Source organism: Triticum dicoccoides, chromosome 1B, assembly GCF_002162155.2.
Source record: "Triticum dicoccoides isolate Atlit2015 ecotype Zavitan chromosome 1B, WEW_v2.0, whole genome shotgun sequence".
Classification (NCBI taxonomy): Eukaryota; Viridiplantae; Streptophyta; class Magnoliopsida; order Poales; family Poaceae; genus Triticum; species Triticum dicoccoides.
Window position 1 is genome coordinate 262,827,115 of NC_041381.1, and position 13,023 is coordinate 262,840,137.

The window sequence follows — 13,023 nt, forward strand, 5'->3', positions numbered from 1 at the left end:
CTTTTATTTAATTTTTCTGTTCTGTTTTATTTTAGATACACATTATTTTTAGTTTAAAAAAATGATAACAACTCTTAAAATAATGTTTCAGAACCACCCACTGTCATAAAAGTTTTACCCCAAAATAAATTAGTTTAGAGTTTTATTAGTTGAAAAAGGTATTTACTTAATTGTTTTTGTTACTGTTTAAATCACTTTAGAGTATTAAAGCATTATATAAAAGTGTGGTTTCTTCGCCATAATTACCTACACATTATTTGGCTCACTCCGAACATTTTAGTTTTAACATTTGAAAACCTTTATCATTTGACTTAATTTCAAATTTGAATTTGAATCGGTTTTGAACTAACGCGAGATTAACAACAGTAACCGAGGTGATGTGGCATCTTTAGTAGAGGTTTAATGTAGCTTGATTATCCGGGCGTCACAAGAGTAGAATCTGTAGAGGCCCTCTATTTGGAAGGAGCACCTTTATCCACTGCCTTACTAATTTCCTTCCGCTTTATTGATTTTGAATTGTGAAGTAAAACTGTCAAGAAAAAGCAACAAAATTCACTCTTCAGAACTCATTCGTGCATGATACTGACAATCACTACTTTGATGTAAGGCAAACACATGATACCAGGATGGAATATGTACGAAAAACAGGACGACATGGCATATTCACAACTATTTGTGTAAACTAAGAAGAAGCCATTTCAACAAATAAGAAGCAATGCAAGCTAGACACCACATGAAAGATGCAACCAATATGAGTCTGCCAAGTTAAAAGCGTCCCATCATAAATGTCGTTTAAGCAAATTAGAAGCAGCACATGCTATAAATCATATGAAAGATGCAACCAATATCACACTGCATATACTAAAGGTGTCTCGTCATATTGATTGATGTGGGATACAAAAAAAGTTTTATGTAAGGACGTGCTTAATAGACAGATGTACTATGTACTAAAAACAGGAAGGCATGTCACATTAACATGTATAATGTATAAACTAAGAAGAATAGCACATGCAATTTAACCAGATTGGAAGGATTACAATCTAGACATCATATGCAACATGCAACCACATATCACGCTGCCAAGTTAGAGGAAGCACCTGCGATGCTGGTGTAGGCGAAATGCGTTCATCAACTACAGAGCTACATTCACTATCTTCACCTAGCCTTGTTGTTTCTTGAGAATCATGTGGAGAGGCTGACACTGCATTCTTTAAAAGAGCGTATTTTCCCACAGTAACCCACTAGCGTGACTGTCTCATCATAAGTGATTGATGAGGGATACACAAGAACATTAGTTTGATGTAAGAACATGGTTAATAGACAGATGTACTAGTATGTACCAAAAAACAGGAAGACATGTCATATTCAAAGGTATAATGTGTAAGCTAAGCAGATGCAATTTAACCAAATTGGAAGAAATACAAGCTAGCCACCATATGCAACATGCAATTACATATGACACCGCAAAGTTGAAGCAAGCACCTGGGATGGTGGTTCATGGCGAGCGAGATCATCGACTCCAGAGCTACATTTACCGTCTCCATCTGCTGACACTGCACCCTTTAAAGTGTTGAAACATGTCTTGCCTACCCGCATACAAAGCTGGAGTGACTTCTCTCTTTTCTTTCGTTTTTGTGCCAACAGTTTGGTAGAGGCTGAAATACCCATGCATAAAAAAATAGTGAGAGTATGCGTGGAGTGTGTGCAGAAGTAGTGCACTATAAAAGTAGCAGATAGCAGGTGGATGAAAAATAAATGACAGGAGACATATGATAGCTCTACAACATTGCATGGAAACAAAATTAGATTCTACTCCGTATGATTTTTTAAATATATGAGCACAAGGATGGCTGGGAAATGCAGGTACTCCTCCAGCACACCACCACACGTGGTCATATCAAAATAACAGTCAACTGAAAATAAATAGGTCAGTCGATTTTTTTATAAATTGCCCGATCTACAAGGAACGTGCAGATGGCCTTCGTCTACCTCCCGCTAGTCACTGTTGACGATCTTTCTCGAACCGCCAGCGACCACCTGCCCAGACTCCTGCCTCCGCCGCCCCGCCCTCCCCTCGACCTCACACCACCGCCGTGCTTGGCAGCGCCACCGACCATCCCTTTAAGCCCGGCCGACCTCCAGATCGGGTGCCAGCAGCTCCTAGGCCCCACATACCCCTAAGATAAACACCGATGCGCTGCTTCCCCGGCGTAATAGGTGGACTAGCGCCTGTTACATTGGGGAATGCTTCCTTTAATTGGGAATCAACTGACCAGGAATTGAAATCCAGGGGGGCAACGGACCTCTAGCTAAGGTGAAATAGTATATGAGGAGAAACCTTGTGCAGCACGAGTTACTAGGAACATATAGTATCAGGAAGAAGGTGTAGGAAGAAGCGCTCAACTAGTGTCTTCTGTGGGATGAATACGGTGCAAGCAGACACGTAAGATTTGCACAAATAAGGGAAGATGAATACCATTTCCGGTTGCCAGTGTTGTGTCCTCTGGATATCGCGGCGATGTTCTTCTTTTTACCGGGGTAACCGATGTTTTGGAGGAGGCTGGAGCCTTGGACAAACCCATGGCCAAATTGTTGACTGTGTTCCGGTGGCCTTCTGTCGGCGGAGGGGAAGCAGATCCGAGGCGGCGAAGGACGGCGTAGAGGGAACAACTCCGGTGCAGTGGACGGTGGCTAAGTTGGAGCGACAGTGGTGAGGCACAGGACAATGTGGTTGAAATGGCTCGGGTACGACGCACATCAGCGTCCTAGAGGCAGCTCGACCTCGGCTTCAACTACTAGCTGTGGAGGGCGTTGCGGTTGCAGTTGTAGTGGATGACGATGTCGGGGTATCAGCTCCGGCATGATGGAGGAGGGCGGCGGTTGATGGGTGGGATGGGGTGGCGGACGGAGGACGCTGGGGTTTCGCGACTAGTGGAGAGGTAGTTTTGGTGCCCGCGGAGTATGAATGGGGAATCAGACAGGGACGCGCTTTTTTTTTGTTTTTTTTGAATAGATGGGACGCGGTTGTTTGAAATTCGGGGAAACTACACACTTTGGCCCCCTCTTAAATTTTGGACCTACTGCGGGTCGGGGGTAGGACAGTAATCCCAGGTGTCCCAAATATTGGGCGGGAGCGATTTCGGTGGAGCGCATGTGTGCTTAGGCGGCCATGGTGTATGAATGTTTTTCGGAGGCAGTTGTGTGGTGTCTAGATGAAGCTATAAACCTACCCCGGGTTACACCTTTGGATGTCGGGCCAGTAGGTTTCACAGGTCGGAGTTAGAAGAGTAATTTCCTTTTACCAAACATTGGTCTCACATGGTTTCGGGCGAGTAGAGGCTCTTTTGGCGCTTCATTCAAAATTTTGAAACAGAAGCATTCACATTTAAAGTACTCCCTTTGTTTTTATTTACTCTGGATATTAGAGTTGACTGAAGTCAAATTTCATAAAGTTTGACCAAGTTTATAAAAAATAATATAAACATTTATCATAACAAATCTATATGATGTGAAAGTACATTCAATAACTCTAATTTTATTGATTGGTTATTGCTTATGTTAATGTTTTTTATAAACTTGGTCAAAGTTTATAATGCTTGACTATTACCAAAGCTAATACACAGACTAAATAAAAATGGAGGGAGTACTCTTGAAGTTTGAGGGTTTACCTAAATAGACAACGTTAAATTTGACCTTGTATGTTTGAGAACCTCATTAAATTATGCGCTTCTTTTTGAAATTTTGACACTTGAAAATCTTGGAACTACGATTATTTTGGAATGGAGGAGGTAAATTTGAATCTATTTTCTACACGACTATATATGCTATTATGTACAAAAGCAGAGCAAAGATTGGTGCCCCCATAATTTAGGTACGATTTACAAATGCCATGATATCGAATTCAAACAATTGAATGGACTTCGTGTTGAATTCAAATTTTTTAAACCACCTTAAGTTGAATTAAAATGTATGCTAGTTCATAGCTAGCTATTTATAATGTTCATTGTGTAACTTTTGTATGTATAATGTGCTTTACACACACAACATGAACTATACTCACGTTTATATTCGATTGCTAAAGCGATGCATTGTGTGGAGTTCAAAATACTAACTCTGTGGATCAATTATGTCGAATAATAACATAGACATGCTCAAATTCGATAGAATATAGATGTTTGATGGATCAATGACCGTTCCTTACCTGAATTGCAAATATCATGATCCCATCCTAATATTTGGATACAATTTATATTTTAAATCAATGTGTACATCCGTCTTTTACATGTAGTTTCACTCTCCATAGGCCCCTCCTCACACACACGCTGACTTTCTCTCTCACACATACATACACAGGTGTATATCCATCGGTGGTCTCTCACACATGCTCACACACTCTCTCGCGAGGTGTTTTTCTCGCAGACATGCTCTTGATATAACCCTCCCTCACTTTCGTAACCATTTATGACTGTTTTCACTAACCTTTATCACAAGCACTCTTCATCTCACAGGCATACACAGGCACAATCCCCATCGACCCTTTCTATATACATAGACCTGCCTACATGTCTCCCACACTCACATTATCTTTAGGCCTGTCTCTCACGCATTGTCTCCACCTCTCTTCCTAATTGACGAGTATGATTCTAGCAGAGCATTCTGTAGGATGCCCCTTAAAGTTAGGTTGGATGAATAGTAATATTAGAGATAAGGGGTTACCTTAGTACGAGGACCTAGGGTTACAAATCCTAGTCGGCTTTGTCAGTGGACATAGAGTCCTTCACAACTCTGCTAACTTTGTCTTGTACGACTAGTCCTCCATGGGTCTCCCTAAATGCGTCACGGGCCGACCAATGTGGCGCAGGACGGAACCGGACCAAGGGCCTCACCTCGGCCCACCGGACCTCATGCGGTGACACACCCTAAGCCCCAGGTCTCGTTATCTTCTCACACCCACACATACCAACACAGTCACCACACAAAATATTTTTCTCCTCGTGCCTCTATCCCCTCCCCCTTGCATATACACACTCAAGGGCATCTCTCGCCGTGACATCCTATTCGTCTCTCTCTCTCTAGACCTCTCTCATTTCTCGTGCTATCTCTCCCACGCCCCCCACCGGCCCCTCTATCCATTCCTATCTCGAATACGTAATACATACACATACCTCTCTAGGCCCTGCCAAATATACCAACTACACATTCACACATGTTACATCACGTACCCCATTGATCAAAAAAGCCCTCTCTTCATGTTTATTTCGCATACAACATTCCTTTTGAATAAAACCACACAGAGTGTGGCCAAAAAATTATTTTAGAATTTCTACATATATACAACATTACAACATTATATGGAGTAGTATGAACGTTAGTTTGCGTTGCATGGTGCCCCCAATGATATTTATTCTGCACTATCAATTCTTATATTTTTATACTATATATAAAGTTATTCATAATAAAGAGAAACGAAGAGCATCTCTCTCTCCATCACATACACCCCCTCTACGCCCCTTTCACAAGCGCACACAAACTATCTCCAGGTCCTATAAAAGTACGCCCCCATCACATTCATGCATGTTTCATCTTTCTCTCGCGATATATACAATGACGATCATTGTATTTGAAGCGAAAGCACGATACATACATTGGACTTCAGAATCCACTCATTACGGTCACCATTTACATTTTGTGGTTATTATAAAGTCACGGGCTCACCGTACAACCCTGTATTTGCTCAAGACACGAGTAGTTGACCAGTTAAACGCTCGACGTGGCACCTCTAGTGTTGCATCACATTATCTCACTAGCATTGGGCCCACCTATCGGCGTGTATAAGAATGAAAACAAACGATAAAAAAATATTGGACGGTCGTTTGAAGTCATGACCGCGGGCACAGTGGACAAGGTGGCCTTGTATTGGTATGCTGAGCCATCCGTTTTAACACACATGAGATGGTGTGGTGATTATACATACACGCACGCATGCACGCAACACTCATATGAACACATACAGCCACACATGCAACACTCACACGTACACACACAGCCACACATGCATGCATGCATGCACACACCACACGACCAACACACACTCTCACGCTCAAGTGCTCAACCTACACGTGCATGCGCACACATCAGGCCCTGACAGACACATACACAACTAGGTGGTTCCCGCGCACGGGTTGGAGTCTTGTTGTGCGTGCGTAAATTTGTGTTTATCTAATCATTTTCCTATGCGAACTAACAGGTGGGACCCAACAGGAACATGGTCAATTTAACTAGTCAACATAGTGCCAGACAGACTATTTGTCCGGTCAACAGAGTGCAATCCGATGCTGAATGGTGAGCAAGTGACCGTGTAATCACCGCAAAACATATATAGTGACCGTAATGAGCGTATTCTGAAATTTGGTGACTTTATTACGCTTTTCACTTGAAATACACTGGCCTCCTGTGTATTTATCTCTTCTCTCGCTCTCTCTATGGAGCCGAGTAGGCCAAAGTGCCAGTGCCTAAATTGGTGCATGCCACCCATTATTGCTGTATTGGTTTCGTAAGAGCGAACAAGCATTCACGTCTACTGTACAAACTATAGATATGAGTTACAAATGCTATGTAGACGAATACAAATATTTGAATCCACTGTATGCCCAATTTCTCTCTGTAGGCCCTCCAAAAGTACATCTCTACACGTTCGCGCATGTTACATCTAACACTATGCAATACAACACTACCACTACACTCTAACACAATAGATCATATGTGTTTTTAGTTTTACTAGATCTCATATTGTTACTTAATTATTCAATTTGCATACATTAAAATTGCCTTTGAAATGTATGGCTAGTATCATCTACCGCGCTGGAAATATCCCGCCCTTGCCTGTTTAAGTGGGTTTGTATCGATGGATCGTGCGAAACAACAAAACTATAGTAGTACTAATTTACAATTAACAGTTCACTAGGCCGCCGTGTCGTGTACTCCTCCGGCATAAGAGTGGAGTGCTCGCTTTCATAAATGTTCTAGTCCCTTTTGCTGACATGTGGGACATCAAGCAACCGGGTCCACGTGCCATACCGAAATAACAGTGCAGAGCAGCAGGGGTGAAGCACCCCAGTCATGGCGCCGACGTAGTAATGAGCAATGGGGCGTCAAATCACAAAGTTGCACCTTTCCCGCAGTTAAGTTGTAGGGACGAAGTAATAATGCTAAAAAAACAAGTTGGAGGGATGAAGCAACCATCATTTCACTCGTTGCTGAATCCGCTTCTCCCTCATCTTCTTCAAGTTAACCATGTGTTGCTTCTGCCGTTGTTCTGCCTCATATGGGACGCGGATCGGCTTGGTAAAGAACTGACATGTGGACCACATGTTAGCAAACCGCCAGGCCAATGTCCTCTAAAAATAATAAACCTCCCCAGCCATCCACACGGCAAAATCACCTCCTTTTTACTAATCTTGATACTATAATTTTTTAGGTCAATATAATGAAGATTTGTATAGATAGCACACATGAGAAAAACCAAGTGGTAGGGTTAAGGGCATCCACAATGTTTAGCTAAATGTGAAAATAGCTTTTGGCATCAGTGGGAACCATTGTGGACGGTGCTGCCAAAGCCAAAAAGATGGAACCGAAGCTCCCTAATTGATTGATTGAAGGAATAGAAAAATTCAACATCTCTCCTCTTTCTCCCATGCTTGAACGCATGTACAGTATAGAGCACAGAGTCTACTCCCCTGTCCCTTCTATCACAAATCACAAAGCAGCGAGGCGTCAAATCACAAAGCACAGATGAAGCAACCATCATTTCACTCTTCGCTGACTTCGCTTCTCCATCATCTTCTTCGAGAAACCACCTTACTGCACTAAGGTGGATGAACGATGCTATTGCATAGTACTGTTACATTTACGCGTCCTTTGGTTCAACGGACTTCCTGGATGCAAATAAGGAGGTTTTCTCGGTTTGCAGGCGGCACTTGCGAATGACTTAATATGGTCTCTCTCAATGGTGTTCTTCGTCGAATGCACTTTGCCACACCACAATGTTTGAGGTATCGTCGACGTCACCGCAATGGAGAAGGAAGTCATTTCGCAAAAAAAATGGGGAAGGAAGTCAAATAGTTACTACCTCCATTTTTTTGTATACAAGCCTAGTGTATCAAAATTACAATTTGCAAAAGGCCACTAACACTAATTGAGGCAAAATTGATGGGGTTTGCCTTGTACTAGCAACCAAGGACTTTAATATACCCTTGCATGCATGCATAAGTGAGAAGGTTGGTTTGCATGGCGTTGCATTAATCAAGCGATGAGGAGTGAGATGGTTAGTTCTTTGGGCATTGGATAAAAAAATACGCACAAATTGACACGTCAAACGAGGATTTGTACTGACCAATCCTGCGAAGGAAAACCCCGCCTTTATATTATAACACAAGTATTACTCCTACTTACGTACTTGTATCCTATTTGGGTCTAGGGCTTGCATTGCCTTACTTCTCCACACATTTTTGCTAAGCTTGCCTAAAGTTTTCAAAATGAAAAGGAGGTACACTTGCTGTAACATCCCAAATTTTCAATTTGGAATGTTATACATTAGATCATCATTGCATATCATATTTTATTGCATTTTGGTTGATCCTAGAAATTCTACGTAACTCTAGGACCCACGGAGAGAGTTGGGGATTTCATTATTTTCATATTTGTGTTTTCTCAAATTTTGAAAAGAGGATCATTTGGTTTTAATTATTTTCTCTTCGAATATTTCTAATATAAAAATAAAAGAGAGGGGAAATGACTTTCCCAAAATAAAGAAATATTGGGGGAAAATATTAAAATCAAATAAAAATTTTATTCGGAAGTTTTATTGCTATTTTAGTTGAATTAGAAAAATTGCACGTTTTAAAAAATTTGCAATTAGGCAAAAAAATGTTCATCTTGTTCTAAATATTCCATTTAGACTATGAAAAATTGTTTTAGCATTTTTAGCATTTTTTATATTTTTAGGATTTTTTTTCTGTTCGGCAGAATAATTTAAAAAAAACTCCCGCCCGACTGGGCCGAGGCCCAGCCGAGCCGGCTGGCCCAAGCCAGCGCCACCACGACATCGTCGGGCGAGTCCGAGCCAGACATGCCTCGCTGCCGTCGTGCCCCCTCGCCCAAGCCGCCTCCCCTCCCCTTCCCTTATAAGCCGAGCTCGGGGCCCCCTTGGACCCGAAGCCGCTGCCGCCAACGCCCTCCACCGCCGCTTGCCAAGCGCCCCGCCGCCCGCAAGCCACCGCCGCGCCACTTCACCGCCGCCTCGCCGCCGTCGCGTTCGCCACCCCACCGTCGACCCGCGCCATCCCGGAGCCCCACCACCGCGGCCGAGCCCCACCGGAGCCGCCCCGCCTCGCCGGAGCCTCGTCGAAGGTATATACCGCCGCCGCCGTTGTTCGTTTTTTTAAAACAATCTGTTTTTTTGGAAAACCCTAGATTCGTTTTTTAGATCGATTTTTTTTTTCTCGGTTTAGTTAAATAGCGGACGTTCGTCCGTACGTCCGTTTTAACGAACGATGTTCACTCGTTAGCCGCAGACAGTGAACGTTGAGGGCTGGCTCTCTCATGAGGGCTGGCTCCTTCGTCCTCTTTGTCGGCCGATCTCTCATGAGGGCTGGCTCCTTCGTCCTCCTGCACTGAATCCTGCTGGAGGGGGTTGTCTTCGGCACTGTCCGACATGTTGTTATCTCCGGTGCCGGAATCACCGTTTTTGCTTTGACGGGACTTAGAGCGGCGCCGCTGACGTCGGCGCTTGGGTTGCTTCTTGGAGGGGTCCTCCTCCATTTTCTCCTCGCCATCCCCAGCTTTAGGGGTGTCCACCATGTATATGTCATATGACGAGGTGGCTTTCCAGTTCCCTATAGGTGTTGGTTCTTGATCGTCTCCTTCATCGGCGTCCATGCCGTCGATGTCTTCGGAGTCAAAGTCGAGCATGTCGGTTAAATCGTCGATAGTGGCTACGAAGTGGGTGGTGGGTGGGCTTCGAATTTCTTCGTCGTCCGCATCCCAACCGTGTTGGCCGTAGTTCGGCCAGGGCTCTCCTGACAAAGAGAGAGACTTTAATGAATTCAGGATATTGCCGAAAGGCGAGTGCTGAAAGATATCCGCGGCGGTGAACTCCATGACCAGAGCCCAATCGGGCTTAATCAGAAGAGGTGCGGGATTTACGGAGTCCGGATCGGAGTCCAGCACCTTGGAGTCACGGGCCATGCGAGGGACTAGGCTGGTATCCGGCTCTATCACCATAGAGGTTGCAGCTTCCGGGGCGGCGTCCAACCGTCCGTCCCCGACTGGCGCAGTGGGCTCCAAGCTAATGGTCAGAGCGGACACCTGAGTGACGCTCTGGGTGTTGTCCGATGACAGAGCGAAATCATGCCCATCGTGACAGTGCGGCGCGCCCGGTCGTGGCTCGAATCCGTCGAAGATCAAGTCCCCGCGGATGTCGGCCGTGTAGTTTAAGCTTCCAAACCTGACCTGATGGCCAGGGGCGTAGCTTTCGATCTGCTCCAGATGGCCGAACGAGTCGGCCTGCAGTGCGAAGCCGCCGAATACAAAGATCTGTCCGGGGAGAAAAGTCTCATCCCGGACCGCATCACGAGTGACGAGCGAAGAAGCCATCGGGCCTAAAGGCGACGACACAGAGGAACTCTCAATGAAAGCACCAATGTCGGTGTCAAAACCGGCGGATCTCGGGTAGGGGGTCCTGAACTGTGCGTCTAGGCGGATGGTAACAGGAGACAAGGGACACGATGTTTTTACCCAGGTCCGGGCCCTCTCGATTGAGGTAAAACCCTACTACTGCTTGATTAGTATTGATGATATGGGTAGTACAAGAGTAGATCTACCACGAGATCAGAGTGGCTAAACCCTAGAAGCTAGCCTATGGTATGATTTTTGTTCGTCCTACGGACTAAAACTCTCCGGTTTATATAGACACCGGAGAGGGCTAGGGTTACACAGAGTCGGTTACAATGGGAGGAGATCTTCATATCGTATCGCCAAGCTTGCCTTCCACGCCAAGGAAAGTCCCATCCGGACACGGGACGGCGTCTTCAATCTTGTATCTTCATAGTCCGGGAGTCCGGCCAAAGGTCTTAGTCCGGCCATCCGGACACCCCCTAATCCAGGACTCCCTCAGTAGCCCCTGAACCAGGCTTCAATGACGACGAGTCCGGCGTGCAAGTTGTCTTCGGCATTGCAAGGCGGGTTCCTCCTTCGTATATTTCATAGAAGATGTTGAACACCAGGGTAGTGTCCGGCTCTGCAAAATAAGTTCCACATTCCACCGTAGAGAGAATAATATTTGCGTTAATCGGATCTGCTGACGTATTCTACAGCGTGACATCATGCCACGGCCAGGCTTTTATTCATTTTATTGTTCCACCTCACCGCGTTTAGCGAGGCGGTTTCCTTGGCACGTCTTGTCAAAGCAGAGATCGTGTCCCCTTATTCCGGGATTCTCATCAATACGGGTGTGGGTAACCCAACCACGCCATTAACCGCGACGCTTGGGAGATAAGCGAGTTTTATTAGGCCGGTGGGGGCTCGTAGTTTTGGCCGCCCATATAAGGGGATAAGAATCCGCCCTTTTCATTCACGTCTTCTTCCTCCTCTGCTTATCTGTCCCTGCGCGCTCGAGCTCCAGCGCCCAAGCCCGCACTTCCCACCTCAACCTTCTCCAACCATGTCCGGAGCGGGAGGTAGATGGATGGCCTCCTCCATCACGGAGGGGCAAATCAAAAACCCGAGGAAGGCCGGATACTTGTCCAACAACATCGCGCATCGGCTTCCAGATGTGGGGCAACTCATCCCCACCCCCAGGCCCCATGAGAGGGTTGTTTTTCTTCCCCATTTCCTCCACGGACTGGGTTTTCCTCCTCACCCGTTCGTCTGGGGGCTCATGTTCTACTACGGCCTGGACTTCCACGATCTGGCCCCGAACTTCATCCTCAATATCTCGGTGTTTATCGTCGTGTGTGAGGCCTTCTTCCGCATCCAGCCCCACTTTGGCCTATGGCTGAAGATCTTCATCGTCAAGCCGAAGGTTGTGAAAGGCTGACAAGCGGAATGCGGAGGTTCTATGGTGGGCAAGATGGCCAACGTCACTTGGCTCGAGGGTGCCTTCGTGGAAACCATCAAAGGGTGGAAATCGGGGTGGTTTTATATCACCGAGCCGCATGACCCTAAGTGGGCAGCGGCCCCTGAATTTCGATCCGGCATCCCCACCCGGCTCACATCTTGGAAAGAGACGGGCCTGTCATGGGGCAATCCGGAAAGAGGTGACCGGACTCCAAACTTGCGTCCGAGACCTGGTGACCAAGAAGGTCAAGCTTGTCAACGTGGTCCAGGTCATGCTCTTCCGCCGGATCCTCCCGTGTCAACGACGGGACTTCAATTTGTGGGAGTTCGACCCGGCCCAGCACCAGACTCTATCTTGGCTCTTCGAAATGAAGCACGAGGGACCCTGGAAGGTGCTTTTCAAGAGTTCCGAAGTCTCCCCTCCTGTCACCGAGGATCGCGGATTCTGCGCCAAATGTCAAGCCTCCGAAGTAAGCTCACATTTAGTCCCTTACGGGATACCCAAATTTCATAGTGTGACTTTATGTGGGATCTAAACTCCCATTCCTTTGACAGGACTGGAAGAGGACATCCGGACAGTTTGACTGTCCGACTCCTTTGCCCGAAGGCCCAGCAGACGCGCAATTAGCAAAGCTACTGGTTCCGGCACCTCACATGGTGCCGGAGAAGAAGGCCAAGGAGAAGGCCGCGGGGACCTGAAAGAGTTCCCGGTGCCCGGTGGCGTCGGATTTGCCCGACAACCCCAACGCACCCTCCGCCTCCGAAGACGAGGAGGAGGAAGAAGAAGAAGATGCCTCTCCCCCTCCAACGGGGAGAGGAAAGAAAAGAAAGGCCGCCCCAACTGGGGAAGCCGGAGGGTCCAAGAAGGGGAAGACCCTTCTGCCGGACTACGCCCCCGACGCCGAAGAC